Here is a 14,254-nt window from a genome sequence, read left to right as displayed (position 1 = left end):
TGGCGGTGATGCCGGCGCGGTATTTGAAATGTTCATATTGATATTTTTTTAACTCTGGCTGTGTAATAAAAAAATATGGCAAAACGAAAACAGCCAAGCGTCACAGCTTTTGGATTCACAAGCAAAGAAGCGAAGGAGTCTAAAAATGACAACGTGAACGGAAAACAATTTTAGTTGGCCGGCTGTAAGCGGCGTTAGGGTCGAGTTTGACAGCTCCACACCGAGGGAGAGGCCTGCCGATGCGGAGCCTGAAGAGGCTTCAACAACGGCCACATCCGTCGGCATAGTGACACCGTCTGTATTAGTAGAAGAGTGTTTTTATAGCAATTGATCGCATCCGCGCTGCTGCGCCAGTCAACAGAGCGTGCGTGTGACATATTCAGTAGCAGGATGTGCTCTGAAAAATAGGGCTCCCCGAAAGCAAATGGGCAATTCGAAAACTGACAGAGCTCCCTCTATACAAATCAAACTGTAGACGGTGTGAAAGCACCTATTGTTTTAAATAATGGTCGGAATGTGACCTGTGAGCCTTCTGAATTACCGTGGGACAGCACATTCTAAACTAAAATGTTCAATCAATAAAGTAACATCTTATCTTAATAATATCTTCATATTAATAATAATAATAAATCATACAGTATGTGTCCGAAAGGGAGCAGGAGGAAGCAAACACAAAAATATACTGCATATTAAAGCAAACGATTGTAAAGGTTAAAGTATGAGCATAACAAATAAAGAAGTGTAATGTAAACATTTACATTATAATTATGATTATTTAATATATAAAGACTATATATTATTGAATTACAAGATTAGATATAATTTAGTTGATCTAAAATATTGATTTGTTCAAATGCTCTTCAAAACACAACTGAAAGTCCATGAAAATTGTCTTTCTGTATTTGTGAATGAAGCGCCATCTCCTGGTTAAAACCTGAAATTGAAAATCTGGCAACGCCCTCTTGGAAAATAGTGGGAGGGCTTAACATTCCTCTATACTGGTCTTTGGCAGGCCGTAGGCAGGAAGCTGTAAGCTGGAGTCCGAAATTCAGTGCTACATCTGTAAGTCACACACAAAAGAAGCACCAACACTGAATACAGGAGGAGACAAGTTTAAATACACAGAAGGGTAATCACAGGACAAGAAACAGCTGGGCAGGGGAGGAGAAACACAAGGGCCACAGGGGAACACAATCAGATAACTAGACACACCAGGGAACTAATGACAAGAGGAAAAACACAGGGAAAAGGACCAGACAATAATCCAGAGGAAAACATGACATGGAAAACAGCAAAAACACCCAAACCTACAAAACTACAACAGTGACATGAACTTAGGAGCATGACATAACCCCCGCCTCAAGGAACGGATTCCAGACGTCCCAAAAAACAAAGTCCAGCAGGGTGGGTGGAGGGGGTCTGGAGGACGGGTCTCGGGCGGATGGCCCGGGGGCAAGGTAGAAAACAAGGAGGGGAACTCGGGCGGACGGCCCGGGGGCAAAGCAGAGTCCAAAGTGGGGAACTCGGGCGGACAGCCCGGGGGTAAGGTAGAGACCATGGATGGGGTCTGGGGCGGACGGCTCGGGGGCAAGGCAGAGTTCAAAGAGGGGAACTCGGGCGGACGGCCCAGGGGTTAGGTAGAGACCATGGATGAGGTCTCGGGCGGACGGCCTGGGGGCAAGGCAGAGTTCAAAGAGGGGAACTCGGGCGGACGGCCCGGGGACAAGGCAGAGTTTGAGGAGGGGCGAAGACCACCGCAGGCGAACTCAGGGGACCTGGCTCGAGGGCGAAGACCGGACAGCTCCGGAGGCCGGGCAGGAGCCGGTGTCGGCAAGGTCCCCCAAGGAAGAGGACACAGGGCCGGCAGGACCCCCGGCAGGAGAGCAGTCGATGGAACCTCCAACGGCACGGGACATAGGGTTGGCAGGACCCCCGGCAGAAGAGCAGTCTGCTGGACCTCCAACGGGACAAGACATGGAGTTGGCAGGACCCCCAGCAGAAGAGTAGTCTGCGGGACCTCCAACGGCTCAGGACATGGAGTTGGCAGGACCCCTGGCAGAAGAGCAGTCTGTGGGACCGCCAACGGGACAAGACATGGAGTTGGCAGGACCCCCGGCAGAAGAGTAGTCTGCGGGACCTCCAACGGCTCCGGACATGGGGTTGGCAGGACCGCCGGCAGAAGAGCAGTCTGCGGGACCTCCAACGGGACAAGACATGGAGTTGGCAGGACCCCAGGCAGAAGAGCAGTCTGCGGGACCTCCAACGGCACAGGACATAGGATTGGCAGGACCCCCAGCGGAACCTCCAATGACACAGGACAAGGGACTTGAGTGGAGACTCGAGAGGAAACTTGAGAGTTGACTTGAGAGATGACTTGAGAGGGATCTTGAGAGGGAACTTGAACAGAAACTTGAGAGAGGACTTGAGAAGGGACTCGAGAAGGGACTCGAGAGGGAACTTGAGAGATGACTTGAGAAGGGACTCGATAGGGGACTCGAGAGGGAACTCAAGAGGGAACTCGAGAGAGGGCTTGAGAGGGAACTCGAGAGGAGACTTGAGAGGGGAATTGAGAGGAGACTCGAGAGGGAACTTGAGAAGTGTCTTGAACGGGGACTCGAGATGGGACTCGAGAGGTAGCTCGAGAGGAGACTTGAGAGGGAACTGGAGAGGAGAATTGAGAGGGAACTGGAAAGGAGACTTGAGAGGGGACTCGAGAGGAAACTTGAGAAGGCACTGTAGAGGAGACTTGAGACGTGACTCGGGTAGGAACTTGAGAGGAGACTGGAGAGGGAACTGGAGAGGAGACTGGAGAGGCAACTGGAGAGGAGGATTGAGAGATGACTCGAGAGCGAACTCGAGAGGGGACTCGAGAGGGGACTCGAGAGGGGACTCGAGAGGAGACTTGAGAGGGGACTCGGGTAGGAACTTGAGAGGAGACTTGAGAGAGAAATGGAGAGGGGACTCGGGTAGGAACTTGAGAGGAGACTTGAGAGAGAAATGGAGACGAGACTCGAGAGGGGACTCGAGAGGGGACTTGAGAGGGGACTCGAGAGGATACTTGAGAGGGAACTCGAGGGGAGACTTGAGAGGTGACTTGAGAGGGGACTTGAGAGGGAACTCGGGAGGATACTTGAGAGGGAACTCGAGAGGATACTTGAGAGGTGACTTGAGAGGGGACTTGAGAGGGTTGGTTCGCCAACAGGACATGGGGAGCTGGCGTAGGACGGACAGCCAACAGGAGAAGAGGTGCTGGAGTCGGCCGGTATGCCGACAGGACACGGGGAGCTGGCGTCGGACGGACAGCCAACAGGACACGGGGAGCTGGCGTTGGACGGCCAACCAACAGGAGCGGAGGTGCTGGAGTCGGCCGGTATGCCGACAGGACACGGGGAGCTGGCGTCTGAAAGACAGCCAGTCCTATAGCCGAAACTGGAGTCGGGACCATGGTTCCTGGGGCCGGTTCAGTAACCGGAACCATGGCTGCTGGGGCCTGTACTGGAGCCCGAACCATGGCTGCTGGAGCCGGAACCAGGGCTGGAACCATGGTTGCTGGGGCCAGAACTGGGGCTGGAACCATGGCTGTGTGGGCCGGTTCTGTAGCCGGAACCATGTCTGCTGGGGCTCGGGCTGCTAGCCTGGCCTTGCGACTCCTTCTCTTTGCAGCCGCCTGAATACTCCGTGGACCTCCATAAGCCCAACGAGTTCCGGAATACGACTCCTGGACAGGAGCAGGAACTGGGGCAGAAGCATGGGTTGACTTCAGACGGAACCCACCGAGCCGTATGGTACAAGGTTGGGAATTGGGAGACAGGGAGCTAGCAGGCCTGGGGCTAGCAGGCCGGGAATCACACACCGGGAGGATCTTTGAAATCCAGCCAGGTAAAAACTTCACCAAACCTGGTTTCTCTCTAGCCATCTGGTGCGCCTCCGACAACACAGCCTCTCGCTGCTGAAATCCGGGTGCTCTCTTCCATCGATCCGAGCAGTTAGCCAAAAAAAAGGAAAAGTTCAATACTTCCAGCTCGAACGGATCTGCTGGGCCCATTTCTTGGTTAGGGAATGTTCCGGTATTTGGACAACATTAACATGGGATCACTCCGGTCAATGTACGTACTTCGTCTCACTGGAATATTAATGGCCAGATTGAATACAAAATCGACCCAAATTCTCCGGTCAATGACAGGAGAGTTTTGAAAGTGACAAAACACTGTTCCACACATTTAAAAACACTTAATCAATGTTTACCCAGGATCCATGCACCTTTCCTGGCTTGTAAAATGTGGTGATGCGCCCTGGAGGTAGCGGGTAGGCTCTGTGCGTGGTGCTGAACCCCAGCCTGTCTATGTGGAATACAAAAACAAACAAAGACAAACACCTTTAAGGTCACCAGGGTCGTGAGGTTCTGGTTCTGGCGGTGTGCATGGAGGGGTTTAGTCCGAGTGAGGAGTGCTCGAGCGTGGGAGGATGTGTAAGGCAGAGGAGGGGAACAAAAGGTGTGTGCAGGAGCAGGGAGAAAAGAGAAAATAAAAAGACTCAAAGTGTTCCACCTTCCAGCAGCAGCAGCAGCAGCAGCGGGCCCGCGGTGCTGAACACCTGCCTGTCTATGTGGAGTACAAAAACAAACAAAGACAAACACCTTTAAGGTCACCAGGGTCGTGAGGTTCTGGTTCTGGCGGTGTGCATGGAGGGGTTTGACCTGGCTCCCCGACACAATGCACATAGTCTGGAGCAGCGGAGCAGCGGCTGGGCCGTGTTCCCCCTTCTGTCCATTTGCCTATCAGTTTGTTAACGAAGTGGACAGAGGCTGTTTTTTGCCCCTAAAAGTGACTTTTAATGGTGTTTTTGGCATTTAAATGATGGGTCTTATCATTGTGGAGGGTCCCCAAGACAATGCAACTAGTCTGGAGCTCGCTGGGGTCCCGGAAATGCTTTAATCACGATTTGCTCCTTTTCCCCATCACTTTGTTAACGAAGTGGACAGAGGCTGTTTTTTGCCCCTAAAAGTGACTTTTAATGGTGTTTTTGGCATTTAAATGATGTGTTTTATCGTTATCCAGGGTCCCCGACACAATGAAACTAGTCTGGAGCTCGCTGGGGTCCCGCAAAATGCTTTAATCACGATTTGGTCCTTTTCCCCATCACTTTGTTAACGAAGTGGACAGAGGCTGTTTTTTGCCCCTAAAAGTGACTTTTAATGGTGTTTTTGGCATTTAAATGATGGGTCTTATCATTGTGGAGGGTCCCCAAGACAATGCAACTAGTCTGGAGCTCGCTGGGGTCCCGCAAAATGCTTTAATCACGATTTGGTCCTTTTCCCCATCACTTTGTTAACGAAGTGGACAGAGGCTGTTTTTTGCCCCTAAAAGTGACTTTTAATGGTGTTTTTTGTATTTAAATGATGTGTTTTATCTTTCTCCGGGGTCCCCGACGCAATGCACATAGTCTGGAGCTCGCTGGGGTCCCGCAAAATGCTTTAATCACGATTTGGTCCTTTTCCCCATCACTTTGTTAACGAAGTGGACAGAGGCTGTTTTTTGCCCCTAAAAGTGACTTTTAATGGTGTTTTTGGCATTTAAATGATGTGTTTTATCGTTATCCAGGGTCCCCGACACAATGAAACTAGTCTGGAGCTCGCTGGGGTCCCGCAAAATGCTTTAATCACGATTTGGTCCTTTTCCCCATCACTTTGTTAACGAAGTGGACAGAGGCTGTTTTTTGCCCCTAAAAGTGACTTTTAATGGTGTTTTTGGCATTTAAATGATGTGTTTTATCATTATCCAGGGTCCCCGACACAATGAAACTAGTCTGGAGCTCGCTGGGGTCCCGCAAATGCTTTAATCACGATTTGGTCCATTTCCCCATCAGTTTGTTAACGAAGTGGACAGAGGCTGTTTTGTGCCCCTAAAAGTGACTTTTAATGGTGTTTTTGGCATTTAAATGATGTGTTTTATCATTATCCAGGGTCCCCGACACAATGAAACTAGTCTGGAGCTCGCTGGGGTCCCGCAAAATGCTTTAATCACGATTTTGTACTTTTCCCCATCACTTTGTTAACGAAGTGGACAGAGGCTGTTTTTTGCCCCTAAAAGTGACTTTTAATGGTGTTTTTGGCATTTAAATGATGGGTCTTATCATTATCCAGGGTCCCCGACACAATGAAACTAGTCTGGAGCTCGCTGGGGTCCCGCAAAATGCTTTAATCACGATTTTGTCCTTTTCCCCATCACTTTGTTAACGAAGTGGACAGAGGCTGTTTTTGCCCCTAAAAGTGACTTTTAATGGTGTTTTTTGTATTTAAATGATGTGTTTTATCTTTCTCCAGGGTCCCCGACGCAATGCACATAGTTTGGAGCTCGCTGGGGTCCCGCAAAATGCTTTAATCACGATTTTGTCCTTTTCCCCATCACTTTGTTAACGAAGTGGACAGAGGCTGTTTTTTGCCCCTAAAAGTGACTTTTAATGGTGTTTTTGGCATTTAAATGATGTGTTTTATCGTTATCCAGGGTCCCCGACACAATGAAACTAGTCTGGAGCTCGCTGGGGTCCCGCAAAATGCTTTAATCACGATTTGGTCCTTTTCCCCATCACTTTGTTAACGAAGTGGACAGAGGCTGTTTTTTGCCCCTAAAAGTGACTTTTAATGGTGTTTTTGGCATTTAAATGATGTGTTTTATCGTTATCCAGGGTCCCCGACACAATGAAACTAGTCTGGAGCTCGCTGGGGTCCCGCAAAATGCTTTAATCACGATTTGGTCCTTTTCCCCATCACTTTGTTAACGAAGTGGACAGAGGCTGTTTTTTGCCCCTAAAAGTGACTTTTAATGGTGTTTTTTGTATTTAAATGATGTGTTTTATCTTTCTCCGGGGTCCCCGACGCAATGCACATAGTCTGGAGCTCGCTGGGGTCCCGCAAAATGCTTTAATCACGATTTGGTCCTTTTCCCCATCACTTTGTTAACGAAGTGGACAGAGGCTGTTTTTTGCCCCTAAAAGTGACTTTTAATGGTGTTTTTGGCATTTAAATGATGTGTTTTATATTTCTCCAGGGTCCCCGACACAATGAAACTAGTCTGGAGCTCGCTGGGGTCCCGCAAAATGCTTTAATCACGATTTGGTCCTTTTCCCCATCACTTTGTTAACGAAGTGGACAGAGGCTGTTTTTTGCCCCTAAAAGTGACTTTTAATGGTGTTTTTGGCATTTAAATGATGGGTCTTATCATTATCCAGGGTCCCCAACACAATGAAACTAGTCTGGAGCTCGCTGGGGTCCCGCAAAATGCTTTAATCACGATTTTGTCCTTTTCCCCATCACTTTGTTAACGAAGTGGACAGAGGCTGTTTTTGCCCCTAAAAGTGACTTTTAATGGTGTTTTTTGTATTTAAATGATGTGTTTTATCTTTCTCCAGGGTCCCCGACGCAATGCACATAGTTTGGAGCTCGCTGGGGTCCCGCAAAATGCTTTAATCACGATTTTGTCCTTTTCCCCATCACTTTGTTAACGAAGTGGACAGAGGCTGTTTTTTGCCCCTAAAAGTGACTTTTAATGGTGTTTTTTGTATTTAAATGATGTGTTTTATCTTTCTCCAGGGTCCCCGACACAATGAAACTAGTCTGGAGCTCGCTGGGGTCCCGCAAAATGCTTTAATCACGATTTTGTCCTTTTCCCCATCACTTTGTTAACGAAGTGGACAGAGGCTGTTTTTGCCCCTAAAAGTGACTTTTAATGGTGTTTTTTGTATTTAAATGATGTGTTTTATCTTTCTCCAGGGTCCCCGACGCAATGCACATAGTCTGGAGCTCGCTGGGGTCCCGCAAAATGCTTTAATCACGATTTGGTCCTTTTCCCCATCACTTTGTTAACGAAGTGGACAGAGGCTGTTTTTTGCCCCTAAAAGTGACTTTTAATGGTGTTTTTGGCATTTAAATGATGGGTCTTATCATTGTGGAGGGTCCCCAAGACAATGCAACTAGTCTGGAGCTCGCTGGGGTCCCGGAAATGCTTTAATCACGATTTGCTCCTTTTCCCCATCACTTTGTTAACGAAGTGGACAGAGGCTGTTTTTTGCCCCTAAAAGTGACTTTTAATGGTGTTTTTGGCATTTAAATGATGTGTTTTATATTTCTCCAGGGTCCCCGACACAATGAAACTAGTCTGGAGCTCGCTGGGGTCCCGCAAAATGCTTTAATCACGATTTGGTCCTTTTCCCCATCACTTTGTTAACGAAGTGGACAGAGGCTGTTTTTTGCCCCTAAAAGTGACTTTTAATGGTGTTTTTGGCATTTAAATGATGGGTCTTATCATTATCCAGGGTCCCCAACACAATGAAACTAGTCTGGAGCTCGCTGGGGTCCCGCAAAATGCTTTAATCACGATTTTGTCCTTTTCCCCATCACTTTGTTAACGAAGTGGACAGAGGCTGTTTTTGCCCCTAAAAGTGACTTTTAATGGTGTTTTTTGTATTTAAATGATGTGTTTTATCTTTCTCCAGGGTCCCCGACGCAATGCACATAGTTTGGAGCTCGCTGGGGTCCCGCAAAATGCTTTAATCACGATTTTGTCCTTTTCCCCATCACTTTGTTAACGAAGTGGACAGAGGCTGTTTTTTGCCCCTAAAAGTGACTTTTAATGGTGTTTTTTGTATTTAAATGATGTGTTTTATCTTTCTCCAGGGTCCCCGACACAATGAAACTAGTCTGGAGCTCGCTGGGGTCCCGCAAAATGCTTTAATCACGATTTTGTCCTTTTCCCCATCACTTTGTTAACGAAGTGGACAGAGGCTGTTTTTGCCCCTAAAAGTGACTTTTAATGGTGTTTTTTGTATTTAAATGATGTGTTTTATCTTTCTCCAGGGTCCCCGACGCAATGCACATAGTCTGGAGCTCGCTGGGGTCCCGCAAAATGCTTTAATCACGATTTGGTCCTTTTCCCCATCACTTTGTTAACGAAGTGGACAGAGGCTGTTTTTTGCCCCTAAAAGTGACTTTTAATGGTGTTTTTGGCATTTAAATGATGGGTCTTATCATTGTGGAGGGTCCCCAAGACAATGCAACTAGTCTGGAGCTCGCTGGGGTCCCGGAAATGCTTTAATCACGATTTGCTCCTTTTCCCCATCACTTTGTTAACGAAGTGGACAGAGGCTGTTTTTTGCCCCTAAAAGTGACTTTTAATGGTGTTTTTGGCATTTAAATGATGTGTTTTATATTTCTCCAGGGTCCCCGACACAATGAAACTAGTCTGGAGCTCGCTGGGGTCCCGCAAAATGCTTTAATCACGATTTGGTCCTTTTCCCCATCACTTTGTTAACGAAGTGGACAGAGGCTGTTTTTTGCCCCTAAAAGTGACTTTTAATGGTGTTTTTGGCATTTAAATGATGGGTCTTATCATTATCCAGGGTCCCCGACACAATGAAACTAGTCTGGAGCTCGCTGGGGTCCCGCAAAATGCTTTAATCACGATTTTGTCCTTTTCCCCATCACTTTGTTAACGAAGTGGACAGAGGCTGTTTTTTGCCCCTAAAAGTGACTTTTAATGGTGTTTTTTGTATTTAAATGATGTGTTTTATCTTTCTCCAGGGTCCCCGACGCAATGCACATAGTTTGGAGCTCGCTGGGGTCCCGCAAAATGCTTTAATCACGATTTTGTCCTTTTCCCCATCACTTTGTTAACGAAGTGGACAGAGGCTGTTTTTTGCCCCTAAAAGTGACTTTTAATGGTGTTTTTTGTATTTAAATGATGTGTTTTATCTTTCTCCAGGGTCCCCGACACAATGAAACTAGTCTGGAGCTCGCTGGGGTCCCGCAAAATGCTTTAATCACGATTTTGTCCTTTTCCCCATCACTTTGTTAACGAAGTGGACAGAGGCTGTTTTTGCCCCTAAAAGTGACTTTTAATGGTGTTTTTTGTATTCAAATGATGTGTTTTATCTTTCTCCAGGGTCCCCGACGCAATGCACATAGTCTGGAGCTCGCTGGGGTCCCGCAAAATGCTTTAATCACGATTTGGTCCTTTTCCCCATCACTTTGTTAACGAAGTGGACAGAGGCTGTTTTTTGCCCCTAAAAGTGACTTTTAATGGTGTTTTTGGCATTTAAATGATGGGTCTTATCATTGTGGAGGGTCCCCAAGACAATGCAACTAGTCTGGAGCTCGCTGGGGTCCCGGAAATGCTTTAATCACGATTTGCTCCTTTTCCCCATCACTTTGTTAACGAAGTGGACAGAGGCTGTTTTTTGCCCCTAAAAGTGACTTTTAATGGTGTTTTTGGCATTTAAATGATGTGTTTTATATTTCTCCAGGGTCCCCGACACAATGAAACTAGTCTGGAGCTCGCTGGGGTCCCGCAAAATGCTTTAATCACGATTTGGTCCTTTTCCCCATCACTTTGTTAACGAAGTGGACAGAGGCTGTTTTTTGCCCCTAAAAGTGACTTTTAATGGTGTTTTTGGCATTTAAATGATGGGTCTTATCATTATCCAGGGTCCCCGACACAATGAAACTAGTCTGGAGCTCGCTGGGGTCCCGCAAAATGCTTTAATCACGATTTTGTCCTTTTCCCCATCACTTTGTTAACGAAGTGGACAGAGGCTGTTTTTTGCCCCTAAAAGTGACTTTTAATGGTGTTTTTTGTATTTAAATGATGTGTTTTATCTTTCTCCAGGGTCCCCGACGCAATGCACATAGTTTGGAGCTCGCTGGGGTCCCGCAAAATGCTTTAATCACGATTTTGTCCTTTTCCCCATCACTTTGTTAACGAAGTGGACAGAGGCTGTTTTTTGCCCCTAAAAGTGACTTTTAATGGTGTTTTTTGTATTTAAATGATGTGTTTTATCTTTCTCCAGGGTCCCCGACACAATGAAACTAGTCTGGAGCTCGCTGGGGTCCCGCAAAATGCTTTAATCACGATTTTGTCCTTTTCCCCATCACTTTGTTAACGAAGTGGACAGAGGCTGTTTTTGCCCCTAAAAGTGACTTTTAATGGTGTTTTTTGTATTTAAATGATGTGTTTTATCTTTCTCCAGGGTCCCCGACGCAATGCACATAGTCTGGAGCTCGCTGGGGTCCCGCAAAATGCTTTAATCACGATTTGGTCCTTTTCCCCATCACTTTGTTAACGAAGTGGACAGAGGCTGTTTTTTGCCCCTAAAAGTGACTTTTAATGGTGTTTTTGGCATTTAAATGATGGGTCTTATCATTGTGGAGGGTCCCCAAGACAATGCAACTAGTCTGGAGCTCGCTGGGGTCCCGGAAATGCTTTAATCACGATTTGCTCCTTTTCCCCATCACTTTGTTAACGAAGTGGACAGAGGCTGTTTTTTGCCCCTAAAAGTGACTTTTAATGGTGTTTTTGGCATTTAAATGATGTGTTTTATATTTCTCCAGGGTCCCCGACACAATGAAACTAGTCTGGAGCTCGCTGGGGTCCCGCAAAATGCTTTAATCACGATTTGGTCCTTTTCCCCATCACTTTGTTAACGAAGTGGACAGAGGCTGTTTTTTGCCCCTAAAAGTGACTTTTAATGGTGTTTTTGGCATTTAAATGATGGGTCTTATCATTATCCAGGGTCCCCGACACAATGAAACTAGTCTGGAGCTCGCTGGGGTCCCGCAAAATGCTTTAATCACGATTTTGTCCTTTTCCCCATCACTTTGTTAACGAAGTGGACAGAGGCTGTTTTTTGCCCCTAAAAGTGACTTTTAATGGTGTTTTTTGTATTTAAATGATGTGTTTTATCATTCTCCAGGGTCCCCGACACAATGCACATAGTCTGGAGCTCGCTGGGGTCCCGCAAATGCTTTAATCAGGCGTTTTAACACTTTTCCCCACGAAAATGATTTTTAATTATTTTTTGGGGGCTATATAAATCAAATTCCGGTTAATGCCGAGCACAATTGTACCTTTTACTATTTTAATGTATTTGCATGATATATCTTTCGGCGATAAAAGCGACATATTTGGATGACTTTGTCAGTTTATGGAGCTTATCCCACAAATCCCGGATGATCCGGGCCAAATTTGGGAGCTCATAGGCAGCCTGCCATAGGCCCCCACCCGTGGAATGAAAAAAAAATGAAAGAAAACGGTCAATTATATGTTAAAATAATCAAAAACTGAACTTTTAAAATTACATGGGAGAGGGGATCTGAAAAATTGGAGAAGGGGAAAAGTGTTCGGCGCTTCGGGACGAAGCGCCGAACACTTTTCCCCTACCCCGTTGCAAGGTACAACGGAGAGGGGAATCCAGACTTCCCCTCCTCCGTTGTAAAAAACCGTTCATGTTTTACAAGCTACCTTCTGCACGAAATCGGAAACCCGGTTTTTGAGAGGACTCAGAAAAAAAACGGCTGTGTAACTTCATGGAGGAATTCATCCGCTGTATGTGCACTTTGGCTCGGATACATTTTGTTGCCTGGAGACCCCCCAGCATGGTTCTTACCAAACTTAAAGTTTTTGAACTGGGCTCTGGAGGAAGGTAAGGGGAGTTGACAGGGGACTCAATCCGCCTCATGAGGCACTATTTTCGGATACATTTCAACACTTTTAGCCCTTTTTGATGGTTCTCCAAAAAATAACTCTGACTTTTTCAGAGTGTGGAGGAAGGTGAGGGGAGTTGACAGGGGACTTTATCCGCCTTATGGGGCACTATTCTCGGATACATTTCAACACTTTTAGCCCTTTTTGATGGTTCTCCAAAAAATAACTCTGACTTTTTCAGAGTGTGGAGGAAGGTGAGGGGAGTTGACAGGGGACTTTATCCGCCTTATGGGGCACTATTCTCGGATACATTTCAACACTTTTAGCCCTTTTTGATGGTTCTCCAAAAAATAACTCTGACTTTTTCAGAGTGTGGAGGAAGGTGAGGGGAGTTGACAGGGGACTTTATCCGCCTTATGGGGCACTATTCTCGGATACATTTCAACACTTTTAGCCCTTTTTGATGGTTCTCCAAAAAATAACTCTGACTTTTTCAGAGTGTGGAGGAAGGTGAGGGGAGTTGACAGGGGACTTTATCCGCCTTATGGGGCACTATTCCCGGATACATTTCAACACTTTTAGCCCTTTTTGATGGTTCTCCAAAAAATAACTCTGACTTTTTCAGAGTGTGGAGGAAGGTGAGGGGAGTTGACAGGGGACTTTATCCGCCTTATGGGGCACTATTCCCGGATACATTTCAACACTTTTAGCCCTTTTTGATGGTTCTCCAAAAAATAACTCTGACTTTTTCAGAGTGTGGAGGAAGGTGAGGGGAGTTGACAGGGGACTTTATCCGCCTTATGGGGCACTATTCCCGGATACATTTCAACACTTTTAGCCCTTTTTGATGGTTCTCCAAAAAATAACTCTGACTTTTTCAGAGTGTGGAGGAAGGTGAGGGGAGTTGACAGGGGACTTTACCCGCCTTATGGGGCACTATTCCCGGATACATTTCAACACTTTTAGCCCTTTTTGATGGTTCTCCAAAAAATAACTCTGACTTTTTCAGAGTGTGGAGGAAGGTGAGGGGAGTTGACAGGGGACTTTATCCGCCTTATGGGGCACTATTCCCGGATACATTTCAACACTTTTAGCCCTTTTTGATGGTTCTCCAAAAAATAACTCTGACTTTTTCAGAGTGTGGAGGAAGGTGAGGGGAGTTGACAGGGGACTTTACCCGCCTTATGGGGCACTATTCCCGGATACATTTCAACACTTTTAGCCCTTTTTGATGGTTCTCCAAAAAATAACTCTGACTTTTTCAGAGTGTGGAGGAAGGTGAGGGGAGTTGACAGGGGACTTTACCCGCCTTATGGGGCACTATTCCCGGATACATTTCAACACTTTTAGCCCTTTTTGATGGTTCTCCAAAAAATAACTCTGACTTTTTCAGAGTGTGGAGGAAGGTGAGGGGAGTTGACAGGGGACTTTACCCGCCTTATGGGGCACTATTCTCGGATACATTTCAACACTTTTAGCCCTTTTTGATGGTTCTCCAAAAAATAACTCTGACTTTTTCAGAGTGTGGAGGAAGGTGAGGGGAGTTGACAGGGGACTTTACCCGCCTTATGGGGCACTATTCTCGGATACATTTCAACACTTTTAGCCCTTTTTGATGGTTCTCCAAAAAATAACTCTGACTTTTTCAGAGTGTGGAGGAAGGTGAGGGGAGTTGACAGGGGACTTTACCCGCCTTATGGGGCACTATTCCCGGATACATTTCAACACTTTTAGCCCTTTTTGATGGTTCTCCAAAAAATAACTCTGACTTTTTCAGAGTG

This window comes from Notothenia rossii (assembly GCF_949606895.1).
Source record: "Notothenia rossii genome assembly, chromosome: 9".
NCBI lineage: Eukaryota > Metazoa > Chordata > Actinopteri > Perciformes > Nototheniidae > Notothenia > Notothenia rossii.
The sequence above is the reverse complement of the archived record's forward strand: the minus strand, read 5'-3'. Positions refer to the sequence as shown.